The 25,148-nt window shown below is 42.0% G+C and overlaps 1 pseudogene across 1 annotated transcript in view; it reads left to right on the top strand.

Moving 5' to 3' along the window:
* LOC311148389 (KH domain-containing, RNA-binding, signal transduction-associated protein 2-like) overlaps positions 1–24,531 on the top strand; it is a 97,765-nt pseudogene extending 73,234 nt beyond the window's left edge. Inside the window, exons 5-10 of the transcript in view lie at positions 9,145–9,275; positions 12,134–12,332; positions 19,271–19,353; positions 20,214–20,272; positions 20,623–20,701; positions 24,418–24,531. The product of the transcript in view is annotated as a KH domain-containing, RNA-binding, signal transduction-associated protein 2-like (transcript). The remainder of the gene's footprint in view (positions 1–9,144; positions 9,276–12,133; positions 12,333–19,270; positions 19,354–20,213; positions 20,273–20,622; positions 20,702–24,417) is intronic.
* The last annotated feature ends 617 nt before the right edge of the window (positions 24,532–25,148 follow it).

Genomic DNA, 25,148 nt, shown 5'->3' with positions numbered 1-25,148 from the left:
GAGTTGTTAGGGAGGGGACTGACAGTAGAGACGCTCTCACTTGCTAACGCAGACCCCAATGAGGGTGCTGTACACCACAACCCACGAATCCCCCAATATACTGTAAGAACGCTCTAGTTATGTATTTCACTGCAATGTCTGGCTCCCCTTGCATTATACAAGAATATTACCACCACTAAAAGTGAAACAATTTATGCGAAATCTTCTGAAAATTGTTTTGATGATATTGTATATCAGGTATTTTGGTCATCATATTATAATGCCACTGTTTCATTATCTTCTCTGGAAATAGCTCACAACCGAAGCTCAATCACTGTGTTTTGTCTCCAAGTTGTTGCCTCCTGGTTCAGTTACAAGCATTTTACCACTCAGTTTTCATTCAGAGGCTAATTTTCCTAGCCTGGCCACCCAACGGCCTCCATAATGATCTCATCAGGCTAGCCATTACATCTATTCATCTCTGAATGCATTTATTTTGCGATCCAATTTGAGCCCATCAAGTTTTGGCTATGGGGAAACTTGGTGCAATCAAGTGATTTCATTTGAAGCTATTCAAGGCATTGCTTGCTTTTTGCAACAGGTTTGATTGCATTTACTTCATTCACTCGCTAGAAAACAACCATTTTGATTACGTCTGGTTGTCCACAAGTCACTGGTCAATATGTTTTGGACATTATACACAAAATGTATCACTGATGGAAAGGGAAAGGCATGAACGAGTGAATATCGTTGACATCATTGGGGTGATGTTAGCCTTTCGTTTTCAGTGTCCGTAAGAGTAGCCAGTGGCTACATTTACATTTACATTTTAGTCATTTAGCAGACGCTCTTATCCAGAGCGACTTACAGTTAGTGAGTGCATACATTATATATATATTTTATTCCATACTGGCCCCCCGTGGGAATCGAACCCACAACCCTGGTGTTGCAAACGCCATGCTCTACCAACATCCCTGCCGGCCATTCCCTCCCCTACCCTAGACGACGCTGGGCCAATTGTGCGCCGCCCCATGGGTCTCCCGGTCGCGGCCGGCTATGACAGAGCCTACATGGCATGACATCTGTACTGTTCACAATCAAGTGACCGAAACAAGTTATCTGTCATCTGTGCAGTCTCTCTGCTGTTATACACCTATCTACTATATAGGATACCACCACCACAGAGGTCCTTTTCATACGACCAGAATGAATAAATACATCACTCAAAATCTGCTTTGAAATTTGCCTACATCTTTAGGGAGAAGGAGACGGAGCCCCTAAGGAAAATCATTCAGGTCTGTCTGTAGAATCTGATATGCTACATGTATGCCTCAACTGCTACAACCCTGGAATATACAAGTGTATACAAGGTGTCGAAAGAGTTTCACAGGGATGCTGGCCCATGTTGACTCCAGTGCTTCCCACAGTTGTGTCAAGTTGATTACTTTCACTTTTACTTGAGTAATGTTCTATTAATGTAACTTTACTTTTACTGAAGCATGACAATTATGTACTTTTTCCATCACTGGCGTTACACCTGGGAAGAAAACACTTCAATTTGCTCAACCAGCAATTGGCTCAACCATTGGCTCAACTTACCCCAAGGCAAACAATTAGAATATATTAGCCCACACAGCTACAAGGATGCACTTTTGTGATAGGTTTATGACCTTATATTGAAGCTTATAGAGATCCCAACTGATGTATAGAACAATCTTAAAATTATCTACTTTGGTTTAGAAACAAGCATCATGAAACCTATGACACAATAAATTCATTTGACGTCGTGAAAAACAGTTTTTTTGGACCTAACTTATCACTTTTTCCGTGTGGTTTTATCGTTCACAAACTCCATGACATTATGACCTCTTCCTAAATATTTGGTACAATTATTAATTGTGTGTATGGTTTCCTAGAAACAAGGGTGGCTCAACTTACCTCTTTGTCTCAACTTACCCCACTCTCCCCTACAGCTATTTGTAGACTTTGGTAGTTTGTTTTTCTCAACGCCTCTGTCAACACCCAACTTTCACAAGCCCAATCAGATTTGTTGCGCTTTGATTAAGCTAACACTTCTAATTAAGAGAAATGCTAGACGTTCCTTCACACCAAGAGGTTGCTTAAGGCCATGTGTTTATATATTGTATGAATCAACGGGAGTGCTTGTGAGCAATGCCTTTAAACAGGTTAACATTCACAAGGCCGTAGGGCCAGACGGATTACCAGGACGCGTACTCAGAGCATGCCAACCAGCTGGCAAGTGACTTCACTGACATTTTCAACCTCTCCCTGACCCAGTCTACATGTTTCAAGCAGACTGCTATAGTCCCTGTGCCCAAGAACGCCAAGGTAACCTGCCTAAATGACTACCGACCCATAGCACTCACATCTGTAGCCATTAAATGCTTTGACAGGCTGGTCATGGCTCAGGACCCTCAGTCGAACAGTTAAGCCTACTAGAAAGTGTGTGCCCTCAGGCCTGGAGGGAAGCAAAAGTCATTCCGCTACCTAAGAATAGTAAAGCCCCCTTTACTGGCTCAAATAGCTGACCAATCAGCCTGTTACCAACCCTTAGTAAACTTTTGGAAAAAATTGTGTTTGACCAGATACAATGCTATTTTACAGTAAACAAATTGACAACAGACTTTCTGCATGCTTATAGGGAAGGACATTCAACAAGCACAGCACCTACACAAATTACTGATGATTGGCTGAGAGAAATGTATGATAAAAAGATTGTGGGGGGTGTTTTGTTAGACAGTGCGGCGTTTGACCTTATCGATCATAGTCTGCAGCTGGAAAAACATATGTGTTATGGCTTTACACCCCCTGCTATATTGTGGGTAAAGAGTTACCTGTCTAACAGAACACAGATGGTGTTCTTTAATGGAAGCCTCTCCAACATAATCCAGATAGAATCAGGAATTCCCCAGGGCAGCTGTCTAGGCCCCTTATTTTTTTTAAAATCTTTACTAATGACATGCCACTGGCTTTGAGTAAAGCCAGTGTGTCTATGTATGTGGATGACTCAACACTATACACGTCAGCTACTACAGTTCGGGAGGGGGACGAGTGGAAGACGGCTTTTAACACACCCAGTGGGCATTACGAGTATCAAGTCATGCCGTTCGGTCTAGCCAACGCGCCTGCGGTGTTCCAGGCGTTGGTCAATGACATGCTCCAGGACCTCCTCGACCACAGCGTCTTTGTGTATTTGGATGACATCCTAATATTTTCAAAGGACATGAGTGAACACCAGCAGCACGTTCGGCAGGTCCTCCAACGCCTTCTCCATCACCAGCGCTACGTCAAGGCGGAGAAGTGCGTGTTCCACACAGAGACAGTCTCCTTCCTGGGGTTCATAGTCAACCAGGGGGATCTACAGATGGACCCAGCCAAGGTCAACGCGGTACTGGATTGGCCCCAGCCCTCCTCCCTCAAGCAACTACAACGTTTTTAGGGTTTGCTAATTTAAATAGGCGATTTATTCGCAATTTTTGCTCCCTAGCCGCTCCCCTGACAGCCCTCACCCAGACAAGCGTGCGCTCCTTCGCCTGGACCCCGGAAGCGGGGAACGCATTCGATGCGCTTAAGCGGCGCTTTACATCGGCCCCGGTCCTAGGGCATCCTGATCCGTCCCTACCATTCATTGTGGAGGTGGATGCTTCAGACGTTGCGGTGGGAGCAATCCTGTCCCAGCGGTTCCTCACGGATGGTAAGACTCACCCCTGCACGTTTTTCTCCCGTCGGCTGTCCCGGCGGAGCGGAATTATGACGTGGGGAACTGTGAGCTGCTAGCGGTCAAGCTCGCCCTGGGGGAGTGGAGGCATTGGCTAGAGGGGGCCGCCCATCCATTCGTCATATGGACTGACCATAAGAACTTAGCCTACATTCAGGGGGCCAAGAGGCTCAACTCGCCCCAGGCCAGGTGGGCGTTGTTCTTCACCAGGTTCCAGTTCACGATCTCATACCGTCCGGGGTCGAAGTACACCAAGCCTGACGTGCTCTCCCGGCAGTTCGATCCCATGGACCTGGTGGAGAGGGACAGCCCCATTGTCCCCAACGCCCTAATTGCTGCCCCAGTTTCGTGTGGAATCGATAGGCTGGTCAGAGCAGCGCTACAGCGGGAGGCCGATCCGGGCGGAGGTCCATCTGGGAGGATGGACTTACCCAAGGCGGCGCGCTCACGACTGCTTCAGTGGGCGCATGCGTCCGACCTCACCAGCCATCCGGGGGATGCCAGGACGTTGGAGTTCCTACGTAGGAGGTTCTGGCGGCCATCAGCTGAGGGGGATACTTGCGCCTTCATGGCTGCTTGCCCGGTGTGCGCGCTCACGAAGAGCTCACGTCAGCCCACGGCAGGGCTGCTCCGACCCCTGCCTATCCCCAAGTGCACCTGGTCCCACATCTCGCTGGATTTCATTTCCGCCCTACCCCCCTCTGATGGTTACACAGTCATCCTGGAAAGTTGTGGACCGGTTTTCGAAGGCTGCCCACTTTATTCACCTTCTCAAGCTCCCGTCGGCCAGGGAGACGGCTAAGTTGGTGGTGCAGTATGTTTTCCGGGTCCACGGCCTTCCCCAAGATGTGGTGTCCGATCGGGGCCCTCAGTTAGCCTCCAGGTTCTGGAAGGTGTTCGCCACCTGCCTCGGCGCCTCCGTCAGCTTGTCTTCCGGCTTCCATCCCCAGTTCCATCCAGAACCAAGATCTGGAGGGGGTGCTGAGGTGCTACGCCTCCAACAACCCAGCTACGTGGAGTCAGCGACTGGCGTGGGCGGAGTACGCCAACAAAACCCTTTTCTGCTCGTCCACCGGCCTGTCCCCCTTCCAGTGCCAATACGGGTACCAACCCCCCCTATTCCCCGAGCAAGAGGAGGAGGCGGCGGTCCCGGCGGTCCATGCCCACATCAGTCTCTGTCACTGCACCTGGAGGCAGGTACGGGCGGCGCTTAAGCGGGCCTCGGTCAGGTCTCAACATCAGGCCAACCGCAGGCATCACCCGGCACCGATTTTTCGCCTGGTACAGAGGGTGTGGCTCTCCATGCGGGATCTTCCCCTCCGCTTGCAGTCCAGGAAGCTGTCCCCCCGGTTCATCAGGCCATTCAGAGTGGTCCGGCAAGTCAACCGAGTGGCCTACCGCCTGCAACTTCCCCCCACCATGCGGGTGCATCCCACGTTCCATGTGTCCCTCCTCAAGCCCGTCGCCACCTGTCCCCTGGCTCCCCCTCCTCGTCCTGTTCCCCCGCTGTGCCTCGTCGGAGGGAAGCCGGCTTTTACTGTGGACCGGATCCTGGACTGCCGGCAGGTGGGGAGGGGTCTCCAATTTCTGGTGGACTGGGAGGGTTATGGGCCGGAGGAGCGTTCCTGGGTGCCCAGGAGGGACATTCTGGACCCAGGGCTGATAACAACATTCCGTCGGAGGCACTGTTACAGGATGGGGTCGCAGTTCCGGAGCGATCCACTAGGTGTCCTCCTCCGACAACCTTAGGCACCTTCTCACTCACAGTCTGGACTAATCATGATCCTATTGGTGTCACCTGTGTCTACCTGTTCACTTGTGTATTAATGCCCTCACTTCCCTGTGTTCCCTTGCTCAGTTTTCTCTGGTAGTTTCTCTATGCTCAGCAGTACTAATCAGTGTCTGATCTGAGAAATATGTACAGGTACTCGAGAAGTGTTCTCCCTGTTTCTTTATTATTTCAGTCGTAGTTAGTATTTCGTATTTTGGCTGTCAACCTGTTTTTTGAGATTTATTACCTTTCTGTTATCGTGTTAAGTCTGTTGTTTTGTATCCTGGCTTCGGGACCACCAGTAAAGATCCTTGTTTCACCATCTCTGCCTACTGCCTGCTGTCTATCCTGCACCGCACCTGGGTCACACCTCACACCAACCCTTACAGGGATCCCTAATAAATACAAATACAAATACAAAATCAACACCATCATCCCAGATACCCTGGACCCACTCCAATTCGCATACCACCCCAACAGATCCACAGATGATGCAATCTCTATTGCAATCTACAATGCCCTTTTCCACTTGGACAAAAGGAACACCTACAGTGCCTTCAGAAAGTATTCACACTCCTTGACTTTTTCAACATTTCGTTGTATTACAGCCTACATTTGAATGTATTTGTTTGTCACTGGCCAACAGACAATACCCTATGATGTCAAAGTGGAATTATGTTTTTTGAAATTGTTACAAATTAATAAAAAATGAAAAGCTGAAATGAATCGAGTCAATAAGTATTCAACCCCTTCATTATGGCAAGCCTAAATAAGTTCAGGAGTAAAAATGTGCTTAACAAGTCACATAATAAATTGCATGGACTCACTCTGTGTGCAATAATAGTGTTTAACATGTTTTTGTACAAAAGCTGAAGAACATAGGCATATCCAGGTACTTTCCACAGGTGCTGGAGTTATAGGTGAACTCATGGATAACATAGGTTCACGATATTAACATTCAATGTATCAAAATATATGCTCATACACAAGGAATGTGATCAATATTTACAGTAATATACATACACATACAATATTCAATTAGGATACAAAAAAAAACGATTTGGGCATTTTGAAACATATAAAAACAGTTTCAAGTCAAACTCCTCGTTAAGGCCAAGAGGAGACAGTGTGTTGAGCCTGTGGTTCCAGAAAGATTCCCTTTGATTAAGTTTCCTCTCAATGTCCCCTCCCCTGCGTGACATCTTGACCATTTCTATTCCAATGTATCTCAGAGAACTAATAGGATGTCCAACTTGTACAAAATGAACAGCAACCAGATTTTTTGAATATTGTATGTGTATGTATATTACTGTAAATATTGATCACATTCCTTGTGTATGAGCATATATTTTGATACATTTAATGTTAATATTGTGAACCTATGTTATACATTTTTTACCTCCTGTTTCAGGAAGTGATGTCACTGAGTACAAACACAGATTCAACCACAAAGACCAGGGAGGTTTCCCAAAGCCTAGCAAAGAAGGGCACCTATTGGTAGATGGGTAAAAAAAAAAGCAGACATTGAATATCCCTTTGAGCATGGTGAAGTTATTAATTACACTTTGGACAGTGTATGAATACACCCAGTCACTACAAAGATACAGGCGTCCTTCCTAACTCAGTTGCCGGAGAGGACGGAAACCGCTCAGAGATTTCACCATGAGGCCAATGGTGACCTTAATACATTTTAATGGCTGTGATAGGAGAAAACTTAGGATGGATCAACAACATTGTAGTTACTCCACAATACTAACCTAATTGACAGAGTGAAAAGAAGGAAGCTTGTACAGAATACAAATATTCCAAAACATGCATCCTGTTTGCAACAAGGACTAAAGTAATATTAACAAAAATTAGGCAAAACATAAACCTTTTGTCCGAATACAAAGTGTTATGTTTGAGGCAAATCGAATACAACACATTACTGAGTACCACTCTGCATATTTTCAAGCATAGTGGTGGCTGCATCATGTTATGGGTATGCTTGTGATCATTAAGGACTAGGGAGTTTTTCAGGATAAAAAGGAAAACCTGGTTTGCACAGGAAAAATCCTAGAGGAAAGCCTGGTTCAGTCTGCTTTCCACCAGACACTGGGAGATTAATTCACCTTTCAGCAGGACAATAATCTCAAACACAAGGACAAATCTACACTGGAGATGCTTACCAAGAAGACAGTGAATGTTCCTGAGTGGCTGTGTTACAGTTTTGACTTAAATCTATTTTAGAATCTATGGCAAGACCTGAAAATGGTTGTCTAGCAATGATCAACAATCAATTTGACAGAGCTTGAATTATTTTCACCCTTTTTGCACAAACGTTTTTGACTCATCACAAAAGCTGCTGCGACTGTTTACTATCTGTCACTTTATTTCTAGTTATATGTACATATCTACCTCAATTACCTCCTGCCCCAGCACATAGACTCGGTACTGGTACCCCTTGTATATAGCCAAGTTATCATTACTGATTGTCTATCTATTATTATTACTTTATTTTCTTTCTCTCTGCGTTGTTGGGAAGGCCATAAAATGCATTTGTTTAAGCATGATATCATAAGTTGAATGATGTAAATGGTGTATTACCTGGCAATGTATTGTGTTCAAACCTTATCTCCATACTCACTTTGAAAAGGCAACACATACAGTATGATGATAAATGTCCCACAAAATGACAAACAGAACAAAATGAAATGAGCGTATCAACCACGCCAATCAGTAGAGGCTGAATGCTGTCCTCAATGCCTCAATGCCATCTTTCATATTTGTTTTAGCCTAGCTGTCTTTGCAAACAGGACAAGGATAAGTGGTTGGAGGAAATGAGACCTGTTTATCTGTCTAAGCCCGTTGACAAGATAATAAAATATGTTTCATCCACTCTGTTATCTAGCCTGTGATTCAGATCCTAGTCATATTCAATGACTGACTGAGAGAAACATTGACGAATCAAGAGGCAGCAATGCAATATTCCCACCCGAGAACAATGTAATGGCTGCTTTCAACATGGCCTCCCATGCCCTCCCAACCCACTCTTAGTGCAACTGAGGACAAATATTGTAAGTTGTTTCCCCTGGTTCCTCACGTGACCCTCCGAAAGCCCCACAGAGTTTTGAAACTCAGAGGCTGAGTGTCTAATAATTGTTTTTTTACCCATTCAGCCCTTTTAGATTTTGAGGGAGGAAGGACAGAAGCTGGACATGATGTAGCTAACCAAGGCCATGGACCTTGAATGACTTATGGTGCAGATAAATGCACTTATAAGGCATATATGTTTATGCCTTACAGTGTTACCAAATTTCACTCTGTTTGCCTCTATGTTTGTGTGTGTTTTGGATGACAGTCTGGCGTTATCTTTTAAAACACTTGCTATGAATGCTGAGATTTTAATTTATGTCCTTGAATCTTCCCTCGTCAAGTTCAATGTTCTAAAATGTTCTAACAACTGTCAGTAGACTGAGACTTGTTCCCCTAAACTACTCTGACCAGAACATTCTCTAAATGAATATTCAGTGTTAAACTAAATCATGCATTTCCTGTGAATATCCTCAGAAATTTTATTTGGGAGAACTTTGCTGCAGTTGCAAGCATCGGTTGCGGTCGGAAGACAAATCTTCTCTTTTATTTATTTTGAGGCCTGTTTTATTCTTTCCCACAGGACTACAATGATGAGATCAGACAGGAGCAGCTGAGGGAGCTCTCCTACTTGAACGGAGGATCAGACGACACCAACAGAGGGAGGACTGTAAGGGGGCGGGGCTTACGGCTGGCTTCCACGACAACCACGCGGTATGCATTTGCCAAGACCAGCCATGTTGATTATGATCTACTGGCTTACTGGTCGTTGATTGGGCATTTGTCTGTGTGTGTGTGTGTGTGTGTGTGTGTGTGTGTGCATGTGTATTTGTGTGGTTTTGTTTTGCATCTGTGTGAACTTTAACTCAATGATCACAATCAAAATGTGATCTTGGCTTTATTGATTCTAATACTCACACCCTGTTTGATGAATGATTCATATTTAGTTTCAAGCACATATTGTTAATTATTCATTATGTAACATATTCATCATTTATATATTTAATATCTCAGACGACATGACATACCTCAATAATTCATATTTCATACAATCTTCCCCGGCCATGTCTTCAGTCTGACAGTCCCTGAAGGATTTTGAGTGTACGTTGACAGCTTGCACTATACTACCTCAGGTGGTAATGGAAATGAACACAGCCCGTGTTCTCATGTGATTCTGATTCTGCTCATTTAGAATCACCACCACGTCCCTCCCCTGATTCGCTCCTTATGCCGTGCCGATAAGCCATTACTGTAAATCTCCATAAGAAATATGCACCGGTAATGTGGCCGTAATGCTCCTTGGAGTCTTTGTATTTTAGGATCATAATTGACTGCTAGCTTTAGTGAAGGATCTGCAGTACCAGAAGACTGTGTATCTTCGGCCTCCTCCGTCTTGCTAGTGTTAAAACGTCTGGATGTTCTCCAAATATAGACAGCTTTACGACCTTAAATCCACCCTGCACTCCCTGTGGTGCTCCTCTGGCCCTTCTAGGCAGTAAAACCTCAGGACCGAAGACAGCATCCCAGCATCTGCCTCCCAACACCCTAATTTCAGCTCAGACACACCAGGGTCTGGGCCCATTTGCCTTTTGATCTGTGACTATTGTTGCGACTTGTGTGCACAGTCAAATAACTGTTAGTGCACCCTGAAAATTATAGCCTCCCTCGCTGGGATAAGCACAGGGAGTCAAGGGGAGCTGGAGCATTTCCCTGCCAGCCTAGCAAACCAAAATTGGTTCTGTGAAAGTTCTCCGGAACATTCGTTAGGTTGTGGCAAATATTCTCATAACACAAAAACTGTCCAGTTGTGCTGATGATTATACAATGTTTGTATAAACAGCCACCTGATGTTGCAAGAACGTTCCCAGAACACATTTTGTCTGTTCTTTAAAGGTTATCAGAATGTTTCATTAAGTTGTGGGAACAGTCTGGTGGGAACATTGTGGGGACATCACAAAAGATATGTTCCCAAAACACAAGCACTGTCCAGTTGTGCGGATGATTATACAATGTTTATTTTAGTGTGCAAAAAACATTCACCTGATATGTTCTTTAAAAATGTGTTCAACATTTATTTAGGTTGTGGGAACATTGTGGGGATATGACAAGAGATCCCAAAACACAAAATCTGTCCAGTTGTGATGACATTCTTACAATGTTTTTATCAGGGTGCACAAAACATTCCCTCAATGTTCTTAGAATGTTGTTCCTATTTGCCCAGAATGATACAATGAAGTTTTGAACAGGGTTATTTCATGTGTTAGTGTTATTTTACTGTTGAGGATGTTAGTTGTGTTAGTGTTATCTTACTGTTGAGGATGTTAGTTGTGTTAGTGTTATCTTACTGTTGAGGATGTTAGTTGTACAACAGTCCATGTAGAAACACATAAGGCAAATATTTGGAATCACATGACAATTTATTGGACATTTATTCCTGTAATGTTTCCTCAGAACCACTTCTATTGCTCCCACATTATGTTGCGGCAGTATGTTCTAAGAACATTACCAGAACATTGTGTTATTATATTCCCTGGCAACCTTATGACAACCTTGGGGGAATGTTCTGTGGTAGTTTTTACAGATGTTGTGAACATTCCAAGGATATAAATAATTTAAATTTTTGGTGGGGGTGGTCAAAAACATTATTTGAATGTTTGTGGGACGTTATCATCCTAATGTTAGCAAACCATAACTTAATGGGAATGCTAATGTTCTGGGAATGTTTCCGGGTTGCTGGAAGGGTTGTATTCTACAGAGATGTGCGACAGATGGTGATGAGGATTCTCTACAAATGTAGGTAGAGCTGCTTCCCCAGGTCATTGGAATAACAGTGCAGCGTCTGAATGAATAGCTTGTCTGGGAGAAAAGTGATATGATAACTGTTCTGCTTCAAACATCATTATGACTATATCTGAGCAGAAAAGGTTATGCTTATCTTCCACTTGGCAACACTCAAGCTTGTGACTGAGGCAGTCTGTAATATTGTATCTGCATACATTAGAAACAAGTGTTGAGGTCAGCACTTGCTGCCTTGGTATTCTGATTGATGAATTTCCATTCCATTGTTGCACGTAGTTGTTTGAAATCAAGAGAGGACCATTTCATTTCCACATTGGATAACAATCATTTTCGAAATGCCATCAATACCCATAGTGGTGGTTTCTGGTCTATAAATGTAGGTTCTTAATTTGAGCCAGTTTGCTACAGCGGGGAAATAATCCTGCAGCAACAGGAAATGTGACTTATTATGTGGATTATAATGAATGGACATTTGTGTAAGAGTTGATACTTCTTTCTTAAGGGAAAATCAAGTCTGACATTTTAAAGTGGAAATTACAAACTTCAGAAGCCTTTTAAAACCTCAAATACACTAGAAGTTCTACATGTCCAATAGGGTGATCATATATTAAGATCCTACATCGGTATGTTGCTCAACATATTTGGAGTACACTACAAATGTGCTTTTTGAATATACTTAATTCACAAGGGACAATGTCAATGTTCAAGATGGCCAGACTACGTAATATCATGTTGTGATCTAATCTCTCATCAATGTTTTGATTTTTAAACAGGGGACGGGGAGGCGCAGCCCCCCCTCCTCCACCAGGCAGGGGGGCAGTTGCACCCAGGGGGACAGCGGGTACGCGGAGTGCACTGACACAAGCCACATTAGCGAGAGGAGTACCTGCTCCCAGGGCCAGGGGAACACCAGGGAACCCCGGATACAGACCCCCTCTGTTACCCGTCACACACGAATCATACGACGACTACGTAAGTCTGACCCACTTTGCTCCACTTGTAAATTGTGATGTTGAATAAGTGATTGATGACAGGGGACCACCTTCCATCTTAAAAAGAAAGTCAGGTCATACTGTGTACATACTTTATGGAAAGTTGTGTTGAACAAAGGTGAACATCTGGAAGAGATGATCCATTGCCAAAGTGTCATATTAAATAGGCCAAGGGTACCTCTACACAGCAACAGCAAACAAATAGAAAAAACAACTACTGAAAACCTTATATAATGAGGTAGCTGTTAATGCCAGAGAATATCTGACAAGCAGAAAGATATTAAACGTTTCACCTCAATTGAGTTTATGATACCTTCTTCTGAAATCTGCTGAGGTAAATATCAAAATACACATCAGTTGCTGCTCTATGGTTAATGAAACATAAAAGGGTAGGCTGTAAAAACACAGTCCATTCAATCCCAGCCTTACTGTGTGCAAGTTGTTTTCAGTCCATATAACTGAAATCACATAAACAAAATTATACAGCTCTTTTTTATTGCCACGAGACTAAATGGAAAATATTTACTTTATAAGACATGATGCTAAAGAGATAAAGAACAATTCGCAAGTTTAGAATAAAAAAAAATCCTCAGATTTCGGGGAAATTCAAAATCATATTCAATTGTAACCTAATGAAAAAAGCTACATTTTCACGAGTCAATTTCCACCGAGCTTTCCCGCTATGCGAAGTCTCTGTGTGTGCTGGCAATTGGCAGATTGGCCTGTCTGCATGGGGAAATGCACAAGCACAGTCTCATTACCAAAACCGAATTGAGTTCTGAGCGAGAGCCTGTGTATTTCTTGAGAGGCAAAAAGCTGGACAGTTTTCTCTCCAGTAATTGGGGGTTGGGAGTGAAGGTGGGAGCACAGACAGATACCAGGGGATTAAAGAATGAAGGAGTTTGTCCTGAAAATGTTTTCCCCTCTTATTTTTCCCCCCACGAATCTCACCTTGCTCTATCCTCTACTCCAGTAGTTCATTTTCTCTCAAAGTGTTTTTCCCAGAGTGTAGGCAGACCTCTCTCTCTATAAGGTCAAGGTATTTTTTCCCACTGAAGTGTACAGGATGCTGTGATGCCTTAGCGACTGTTCTCTGTCCTCATCCACTACCTCCTTCTCCTTGGTGGGGGTGCAGAATATGGTCATGGTCAAGATAAATCAACAGAAATTATTGGGTGTTTTTTCCTGTCGCTACTTTCCTCTATTTGTCTTTGAAAAGACATACTGTATATGCTGAATACTGAATATACACTGAGTGTACAAAACAATAGGAACCTTCCTGATATTGAGTTGCACCCCCTTTTGCATTCAGAACAGCCTCAATTCGTCGGGGCATGGACTCTACAAGGTGTCGAAAGCGTTCCATAGGGATGCTGGCCCATGTTGACTCCAATGCTGCCCACAGTTGTGTCAAATTGGCTGGATGTCCTTTGGGTGGTGGACCATTCTTGATATACACAGGAAACTGTTGAGTGTGAAAAACCCAGCAGCGTTGCAGTTCTTGACACACTCAAACCAGTGCGCCTGGCACCTACTACCGTACCCCATTCAAAGGCACTTAAATATTTTTTCTTGCCCATTCACCCTCTGAATGGCAGACATACACAATCAATGTCTCAATTGTCTCAAGGTTTAAAATGCCTTCTTTAACCTGTCATCCCCTTCATCTACACTGATTGAAGTGGATTTAACCGGTGACATCATGAAGGGATCATAGCTTTCACCTGGATTCACCTGGTCAGTCTATGTCACGCTTCTAGTTGTGTAAAAGGAATTTCTCCAGAGGAAGCTATGGCCTCTGTCAAGTTGTCAGTCTCCCTCATAAAACTGATACTGGTACAATGACCATAATCGCACCTGTTAGGCATAGTATTGATTCACTGCTGCAATGCATAGCGAGAGAGAGAGAGATAGAGAGAGAAAGAGAGATAGAGAGAGAATTTCAAGGTTCCATTCTTGCTCTATATTTTGCAACATTATATACAGTGTAAAAAGAAGTGACAGCACAGACATTCCCTCATTGTTGTGATTGGTATTTTTGTATTTGAGTGCTTTTCTAGATCTCGAAATATCATTGATCTGCATATGAATTGTTGTTTTTGTATCCCGTAGATTTACCTAGCTTATGCCGTAACAGAATATGAATAAACATCATGTTGCATGGCTTTACCTCTTCCTTTGTTTAAACAAATCAACTTATTGAAATCCAGGTAATCATAGCTCTTCCATGGATCAGCACAGCTAAAGACGGTTTATTTTCCTGCTTTCACTGTCACCCACTCCCACTTTCAGCCAAACAACAATTCACTCACTTCAGAGCAAATGTAGTGGTTTGCTGTTTCATCAAGCTAATTTACTGGCTTGCCAACTATGGCATAACTGGAAGTGGCAGAACTGAATTGTTTCTAAACTGTCAGAGCGTCACAAAAGTTTTTGGTAGGTGTTATGATTGGGATTCCATGATTTGGGCTTGATAATAGATGTCTAGACCAGACCCCTTGAGACCCAGATCCAGACCAGACCTGGGTTCAAATACATGCCTTAATACACCGAGGCCCAAACACACCTAGGTTCAAATGCATGGAGTATTTAAAAATGTGTATTTGAATATTTTCAAATACATGCCAATACTTTCAAAAATGTATTTCCAAATAAATTCCACATTGAACTATTGTATTTTTACTTACTTTGAAATGTATGTGAAAGTAATTGAAATATTTTAAACAGTATTTGAACCCAGGTCTGATCCAGACCTAAACTAAGCTCAACACTCTGGTCCGAGATCATTGGCCAAGATCCAAACCAGATTCATGTGTGCTTTAGGCCAAAACTTAAGGCCAAAACTAAATCGGATACTCGGTCTCTGATGGCAGACCACAAATAATACACATGAAAAAAGAAAAGAAAAGAATGTGTATTGTATTTCTTAGTGTTAAACCTGAACACTCCAACTCTGCAGAGGCTACGCAGAGAATGCCATAATGTGATTAAATGCAGGGCTTGGTGAGGCTTTGAAGAAAATATATATTTATCACCGAACAGAATAGATATAATAGCACAACGTCACACTGTGGAAATGGAACAGACTATTTTCTCTATGTGATCTATTTCATAGACTCCAAAGATACGTGAAATTCTAATAGTTGAACCAATGTGTGTATTTCTCAAATGTGGTGTCAGATACAGCATTGATGTAGCTCTTTTACGCACCCTATGTTTTATGCTCACTATTCTACATAGGGAAAAAGCTTGCATTCTAGGAACACCATGCATGATAAAATGGAACAAAATTGATTTTCTTGGGCTACCTTTAAGGATGGCATGCACGTCTGGAATAATTGCTTTTTAACAATAGGCTTGGTTACACTGCTGAGTTTCTATTTGTGAACTAATTATGGAAATATAATTCTCCATGTACAACTCCCCTGTTTAATAAAACACATGTAAGACACACACCTCAAATAGATTGTTTAATAATTTCATACTCTTGACTTAGAAGTAGGCGGAATACCCAAAAGCCTTGGTATCAGTTGTAATCCAAGGGATCCTGACAGCCTTAGAAGAGGAGGAAAACTCCCCCCAAAAATTTACAAATATGCAAATACAATGTATTCTTATTTCTCTATGAGACCAGTAATGACCATAACCCTATTTGGTAATGAGAACGGTGCTAACCAAGGTCTTTACTATTTGGATTTGTATATTTATTATGTTACTTTATATTACTCCCAGACTGAATAACAGCTTGTGAAGTACTCCCTTTTTGTGGATTCTTTTTATGTCTCTCACATGCTGCAATAAAAGTGAAATGCATAAAGCAGAGTGTGTCGCTTGAATATGCATAGGAGTAAAATCAAGTCCGTTCAGTCAGAAAAACTGGATTGAAGCAGAAAGACAAAGGAACCCACCACTCATTTACACTCCTTTCTCCTTTTCGGGGCTCTGCATTCAGAGGCAGCCGTGTGCAGATCAGTCACTGTCATGGGACATACAGGTTGTCAATTGATAATAAAGCATAGAGCTGAGGGCCTTTAGCTCCTTACACTCCTCGCTGTCCTAATTACAGTGAGCCAGGACTCTCCAGCCCATGTGTTAACACTTGATTTATTTCCTCCTGGCTTGTTCAATAGCACCAGCGTTAATTGGTTTTTCAAATGAGTGTTGAAATATAAGGATCATGCTTCATTAACTAGAGGGCCCGGCCGACCGCAGCAACCGTTATGCATTGCGTCTTGCAAGACCATGTAAAGGTCAGCGAGGTGAAAATCTAGGGCTCTGTAAACAAGCATGTACTTTAAAGATAAGTGATATTGATATAGTGATACTGTAGCAGGACAGTAGCCAATCAAAAACTGCTAGACCGCATCTCATCTTTGACATCCAACGTAGTTAGGAACAGTTCACAGATCAGGTCACATTTTCATTTTTAATTATGTTTTTTCCATAGAAAAAACGTCATCAGAAGTCATTCATAGTAGCTGTCATGGTAGTGGAAATTGGAAAGCAGTACATGTATTATACGTAATGAGTGAAAGTAATCTGTCATCAAATCATTTTTGTTTGTTTTTAGGACCTTGCCATGAAAAGAATGTCTGGAGAATGTAGGGATAATTACATTCCATTTTGTTACAACGCAAGTACATGATAACCTTGAAATTGCGGTAATATGTAATTGCAGAATTGTCCTATATTGACATGATCCTGGCCGTCTCTCCCCTGACTGTTTTACATGTCAGCGGCAAACAGTGCCGAGGTGATGTGGAGCATTCTGTCAGCCGGGAATGCTAACAAAGCGGTCAATTAGTGAGATAGGTAGGCCTCTGACCCTGTCATTATGGAAAAATACTCATAGAGAGAGGAAGTGAGATTAGATCCCCTGAACAACTTAATCCCTGACATAATCCCTAATTTTAATTTAGTCAAATCCATGTTCATACTCTTATAAAGCCACACAAGAGCCCAAAGCAGAATTGAAATAGTCTTGAGCCAACAAAAGAGACAGGCGGGTGTCTCAGTAGACTAAAGCTTCATTTGACAACTTTTTCCATCTCTTTTTTTTATTGAACATACTTTATGTAGAGAAGCTACTGTAGCATGTGTTATTAAAACAGTGCAATGGCAAAGCCAACAACACCAAATAGAGGATGTTATTTCATATTTATTACAAGAAACTGTGAGGGAAAGGAATTATTAAAGTTAAATGAAGACTGTCTGTCATAAGGCAGCTGTTGAGTATTCTAGCATGAAAGTCTTGGCAGAAGTGGTTTTCATAACAATAGAGCTATCCATGTAGTTGGATAGTATTGTTATTAATATCTTTGGAGAAGATTATTGCAGGGTTATTATTGCAGCACCAAACCCTTGTATTGCATTTTTCTGGTAGGTTATTAAAACAGTCAGAGGATGATCATGACTTTCTATGATTAAACTTCTTCACAGTTAAGTTGTTCTGAGGCGAACTGTCACCAGTTCATTTATACTGACAGTGACATCAGCATTTGCTATGAATGCAAAGTGTTTATCAGCTGAATTTGAATAATTATATGTATACTAGTTCTAAACAAAAAGATCCCCCAACATCGATGAATATTGAAGCTATTAATCAACCAAAAGGAAGAGAAAACAATTTGACTGTGATGGCAGACTGTAATTTGCAATGGCAGACATGTTTTGTGTGAGTACCAGGATTAGAAGACCCCGGGAGATGACAGAATGATGATTGACAGAAATTATGCACTTCGAAAACCAACCAAAAAGCTTTAAATAAGCAAGATCCAATGATTAGAAAGTGGCTTCACCTTCAGAAATGTGACAGAGGAGATAGAAGGTCCAGAAATAAACATGGCAGTGACAGCAGAGAGTATTAAACAGCAGCAGCACACTTTGAAAAGAGTAGCTCAGCCTGGAGCCTGGGTCTGCTACAACAGCCTTGTCATAATATGAACGCTGACTGTCTGCAGCCTCTGTGCAGCCAGGCTCATTAAAGGAAAATATACTGTATGCCTATTTTCCTGTCTTCTCCAGTGTCTGGGAAGACATTACAGTAAACATGATCATATAAGTATTAGAACTAAAAATAAGAAGACCATTGCTGAAACAATCGCTCTCTGGGAATTGTGGGTGTTTTAGACAGTGAAGTCTGAGGAAAGTGTTTCGCAATCATGACTCATGAATAGCAAGTGTTGTTTCTACATCTACAGAAAGAGAACAGACTGTATTGTAGTATGGACTTTAACTAAATAGCAATGAAGCGAATAGCAGTTGATTCCTCCTTTTATATGCTTTCCTCATTCCTTGGGTACAAAATACTCTACAGTCTACAATAATTAGATCATGTACAGCCTGATTGATATACTTTGTTGTCAGACCTTAGAGTATCATGTTTATACACAGTATATATGTATTTTACTACATTATTACTGTTTACGTCATTGATGAGCAGCAGGTCTATATTGAAGTTACTTTTTTCTCTGGGTTGATCATGACAATAGTCACTGATCAAGAGTAAAGGCTGTATTAGTGTTTCTCTGTGTTGATCATTACAATAGTCACTGATCAAGAGTAAAGGCTGTATTAGTGTTTCTCTGTGTTGATCATTACAATAGTCACTGATCAAGAGTAAAGGCTGTATTAGTGTTGGATAAAGGTCAGAGATGAACAGAGTGTCTGATACACCCTGCTAGCAAGACAGCTTCCCCACAAACCCTAATCAATAGTCCGTGTTAGACATGATTTAGTGTTGTCCCCCCTCCCATTCAGGGGCTATATGTGTAACAGAGATCTTTCGCCCATGGAATTAAGCATTGATTTTTTAATGTCCCAACCCTAAACAATTAAGACTCCTGCTAGGTTTGAAACAGAGATGCTTTTACATAGGCAGAGGTTTCTTATGCAGCATGCTTTTTCTTTGACCTGCAGGGCTATGATGATGGATATGACGGTGAATATGATGACCAGAGTTATGATGCCTATGAGGAGAACTACAGCAATCAGTCAAAGAGGTGAGTTAGCTAACAGAAGGCATGCTTCGCTTACTTAAGTGTTCCTCTTATTGCAAGGTAAACGTTATTTTGATGAAGTATGAAACTCGGTGGCATACATGTGCACATACTGGGCACACAGACCATTCTCGTTCATTTAGAACATTGCCAATTTCTCAGTCTTTGTCTTCCTCCCCAATATAGATTTTTGTTCTTAACTGCAGTATTTGCAATATTACTGTGAAACAACCTCTCCTGAAGGCACTTTGTCTTATTCAGAAGGTTTTTAGGGAAGTTTGGCCGTTTCAGATAAGCCCTTTAGCACTTTTTAACTTATTGCATATTAAGTATTGTTATACCTGTGTTTCCTTTATAATTTTTGTATTTGCAATATACTGTACTTCACACATGGCTTCAAATTAAATCTACAGTTTAAATCATTAAATGGGGATTTAAAAAAATGAACACAATGTACAATATATTTAATGAGAGGATTTTATTTTTTTACTATTTCAGTTCCATCTGTAAATATTGGACTAACATAATCAGTATTAGGGTCCCATGTTCCCCCCTTCTAAATAACCGTACCATTTGTATTAGACAGTCAATCAGGACGGCAGTTAATCTAAAACGATTTTGGAATACAGAATCATGAATTGGCATCGCAGCATTGTTTACTGTGAGGGTGCCATAAGAAAGTGGCGTAGTTGGTTGTGGTGTTACAATGATGAGTCATACTCTCTGAGATGTTCTCACCAAAATATATACTTTACTGCATTAGTGAGAGGCCCAATGCCCTTTGTAAAGAGCTTGACTAATGGAAGTTATTATGCTCCTATTTGTCTCAACATTGTTTTTTAATAACCTTTTTTATTTTTCAGCATTTCTGAATATTACGAATATGGCCATGGAACCAATGACGAAGCCTACAACAATTACGGTAAAAGCATAGCGCATTTACTTATTTTATTTACACTGTTCCAAAGCCCTGAAATGAAGGACACAAACCGACTCTCTTAAAGGGCAATATCTCTGTGTTATTTCCAATGCTTAAATATTCATGAGAGGTCTTTAAAAGGTTCTAATCCCCGAGCCGACTAGGTGAAAAATCTGTCGATGTGCCCTTGAGCAGGGCACTTAACCCTAATTGCTCCTGTAAGTCGCTCTGGATAAGAGCGTCTGCTAAATGACTAAAATGTCAATGTAAAACCAAGGCTATCATGGCCTCAATTCACCTCCATTATAAAACCTCTATGGCTTCTCCTTCCCTTAAATGGGACTACCTGCTAGGCTTTGATGTGACACAGTCATGGCCCCCAGCTCTCACTGGACAATACTGGCAGCTCCTCCATCACTATCCATAGAGGAGATAATGTTTCACAGCTGAGAGATAAAGAAAGATGCCCCATAGTTTTGGCCTAGGCCTGGTCATTCAGGAACATTGGCATTTATTGTCATGAATCTTGCCCTGGTGGTCACTAGCTTGCACAGCCACAAAGTCATAAAATCTGATTTTAAACTTAACGCTAACCTTAACCCTAACCTTAACCACACTGCTAACCCTAATGCCTAACCCTAACCTTAAATTAAGACCCAAAAGCCCTTTTTTTCAAGAATTATTACGTTATAGACAATTTTGACTTTGCAGCTGGCCCATCTAGCGGAAATCGCTCAGTTCTGCCTCCAGAGCAAGATTCATGACAAAGGTCAACCTGCATCATTCAGGTCCAAGGATCAGCTTCTGTATGCATTGCCCATCATACCTTTTGGCTAGCAAGCTAGCTACAGGCCAGGATTTGATTAGAGATGCAGCACAGCACAATGTGCGCCAGTGAAGGCCCAGAAGCCTGACTGATGCCTATTGAGAAGGTGGAGGTGGATGTTCCGCCAGCGTTCTGCCTTTTGAACATGTGCCCTCATTGTGGATTAGATTGGATACCAGATCAGGGATGCTTCTGCTCTTGGCTCTGAGCCCTCTGCTCTCCACTGAAGCAGGTTTCCAGTGTGGGTCTGCTACAACACGGTCATTCATTTTCAGCACGATGAATTGTGCACCAGGGTGCTGAAGTGTGGACGCAACAAAAACCAATGATTTGATTTTCTGCTCCATAAACACTTTACGACATAGAACCAGAGCTCTGCACAGCGAAGGAATTTGCTCTTTATGTAATTTGACTCAAAAAAATGAGCTCCAGCCACCCCAGCCATAGACTGTTCTCTCTGCTTCCGCACGACAAGCGGTACTGGTGCATCAAGTCTGACACCAACGGGCTCCTGAACAGGTTCTATCCCCAAGCCATAAGACTGCTAAATAGCTAACAAAATGGCTACCCGGACTATCTGAGTTGAACCTTTATTTGATTTATTTTAAATCGCTGTCTCTATGCACACTCACAGGACTCTACACACTCACACACACTGACACTCCAACACACACACACACACACACACATCATATCTACCTCTACCACTCCAGTATCGCTGCACATTGTAAATATGGTATTGGAACTGAACCTGTTTTCTCGTGTTATTTTTTGTTCTACATTGATATTGATTACTGCCTTGTTGGGTTTAGAGCTTGCAAGAAAGGCATTTCATTGTACTTGTGCATGTGACATTAAACTTGAAACTACATTGAAACTTGAAACTACAGCCTGAATGAGCCAGAGCTCAGTTTTGGGCCGACAGAGGACAGAACGCTCATGTAATTAATTTACTGTGCTGAGAGCAGTAGCCCCAGTGGTACCTACGGCAGAAAACAAGGACCTGAGAATACTCTTATGGACATGCATACCCTTGTTAAGAAGGGTTAATGACCAAGATATGACAAGGATTTTCTATGGTTTGAATAGCCTGTATTAGTGTAACCCATTTGCAGCTCCCCTAGCAGCTATATTCCCATCCCATGTGACAACAAGTTACATGGTATTGCCTTATACACATACAGTGAGGAAAAAAAGTATGTGATCCCCTGCTGATTTTGTACGTTTGCCCACTGACAAAGAAATGATCAGTCTATAATTTTAATGGTAGGTTTAATTGAACAGTGAGAGACAGAATAACAAACAAAAATATCCAGAAAAACGCATGTCAAAAATGTTATAAATTGATTTACATTTTAAGGAGAGAAATAAGTATTTAACCCCCTCTCAATCAGAAAGATTTCTGGCTCCCAGGTGTCTTTTATACAGGTAACGAGCTGAGATTAGGAGCACACTCTTAAAGGGAGTGCTCCTAATCTCAGCTTGTTACCTGTATAAAAGACACCTGTCCACAGAAGCAATCAATCAATCAGATTCCAAACTCTCCACCATGGCCAAGACCAAAGAGCTCTCCAAGGATGTCAGGGACAAGATTGGATGTCAGACACAAGGCTGGAATGGGCTACAAGACTATCACCAAGCAGCTTGGTGAGAAGGTGAAAACAGTTGGTGCGATTATTCCCAAATGGAAGAAAGACAAAAGAACTGTCAATCTCCCTCGGCCTGGGGCTCCATGCAAGATCTCACCTTGTGGAGTTGCAATGATCATGAGAACGGTGAAGAATCAGCCCAGAACTACACGGGAGGATCTTGTCAATGATCTCAAGGCAGCTGGGACCATAGTCACCAAGAAAACAAATCTTGCAGCGCCCGCAAGGTCCCCCTGCTCAAGAAAGCACATATACATGCCCGTCTGAAGTTTGCCAATGAACATCTGAATGATTCAGAGGAGAACTGGGTGAAAGTGTTGTCGTCAGATGAGACCAAAATGGAGCTCTTTGGCATCAACTCAACTCGCCGTGTTTGGAGGAGGAGGAATGCTGCCTATGACCCCAAGAACACCATCCCCACCGTCAAACATGGAGGTGGAAACATTATGCTTTGGGGGTGTTTTTCTGCTAAGGGGACAGGACAACTTCACCGCATCAAAGGGACGATGGACGGGGCCATGTACCGTAAAATCTTGGGTGAGAACCTCCTTCCCTCAGCCAGGGGATTGAAAATGGGTCGTGGATGGGTATTCCAGCATGACAATGACCCAAAACACACGGCCAAGGCAACAAAGGAGTGGCTTAAGAAGAAGCACATTAAGGTCCTGGAGTGGCCTAGCCAGTCTCCAGAACTTAATCCCATAGAAAATCTGTGGAGGGAGCTGAAGGTTCGAGTTGCCAAACGTCAGGCTCGAAACCTTAATGACTTGGAGAAGATCTGCAAAGAGGAGTGGGACAAAATCCCTCCTGAGATGTGTGCAAACCTGGTGGCCAACTACAAGAAACGTCTGACCTCTGTAATTGCCAACAAGGGTTTTGCCACCAAGTACTAAGTCATGTTTTGGAGAGGGGTCAAATACTTATTTCCCTCATTAAAATGCAAATCAATTTATAACATTTTTGACATGCATTTTTCTGGATTTTTGTTTTGTTATTCTGTCTCTCACTGTTCAAATAAACCTACCATTAAAATTATAGACTGATCATGTCTTTGTCAGTGGGCAAACGTACAAAATCAGCAGGGGATCAAATACTTTTTTCCCTCACTGTAATAGTATCATGTGATGCAGTATTGCCCATAGAAATATAATTACTTGGTCTTATTACTTGGTATGAAATGTGGATGTGGCTAGGGGCACACTACTCTGTATTGTATGTTCTGTAAGCTTCATGGAGCGTTGATCCCAGCACGTGTTATGAAGATGCTAATTGCTCATTAAATTAGGGTGACATTGCATACTCAACCATTGAAGTGGAAAGAACAGCGAGCGTGAAGCAAAAGCAAGTCTGTGATGGGAATCATTGAATTGGTCATTGACCAAGACCAATTTCTACAGGGAAAATGTATTTGCTGCTTTATTACTTACCTACAGATAAACTTTGGCAAACAGAAATATCTGTCACAATTAGACACGTGTGTACAGGTAGTAGTAAACAAAACATAAGCATTCATTAGACAGGTTGGATTGAACTCAAAGCTTAGTTTGTCTTTGACTTACTATAGTTTGTATTTGGTCTACCACAGAATATTACAGTAGTTCCTTACTTTGCACTTGATTTGAGTTAGTATCTTACTACAGCATATAATGTTGTCTGAACTCTACCTCTTGCAGAAGAGGAGTGGACTACAACCCGTCCGACGCTCAAAGCCCCAGCAGCAAGGATCTCACGAGTGGGCTACAGAGAACATCCCTATGGTAGATATTGAAGGGGCTCCACATCTGTGACCTCCGACAAAAGACAACCATATGATTGTGTAATTTCCTCCCAGAAATGTTTAATTTTTTTTATAACATGAACTCTTTTTTTTATAACAATAAGTAGAGAAAACAAAAGAAAGACATTTGTGTTTCAATAAACATTGGAATGTTGTTCTTGGTTGTCAATGATTGTCTGTCCCTCGAAAAATAAAAGCATGAAGTTGTCACAGAACTTGATGCTTCTTGATAGCCCTTAGGGAACTTAGATTTCATCAGGATGAAAATGGGTTGCTACTATTGAGTAAAGTTAACCTAGGTGATAACTTATTTTTTTCTATATTTGTTATGATGTTAGATTTTGATCTTGTAAAACTAATTTAATTATTTTGTGTTGGGGTTGAAAGCAATCAGCTATGTTTGTAGCTTACTACAAGTGCTCTGTTCTGTGTTTAACTTGTATTTGTAAATAAAACATATATTAAAAATAACATAAAGCACCATGTGTAAGCTTCTCTAAATAGGTGGCCATAAATTGATAAATTTGTTTTGCCATAATTTGTTAATAAAGCTGAAACGTTTTGGTAAAAACAGAAACATTTGAAGTACTTGTTTCTAGCACTAAATGCCTGCTTGGTTTCAGGTCA

This window comes from Coregonus lavaretus (assembly GCF_964263955.1).
Source record: "Coregonus lavaretus genome assembly, chromosome: 1".
Lineage (NCBI taxonomy): Eukaryota > Metazoa > Chordata > Actinopteri > Salmoniformes > Salmonidae > Coregonus > Coregonus lavaretus.
This window is presented reverse-complemented; position numbering and strand designations above follow the sequence as displayed.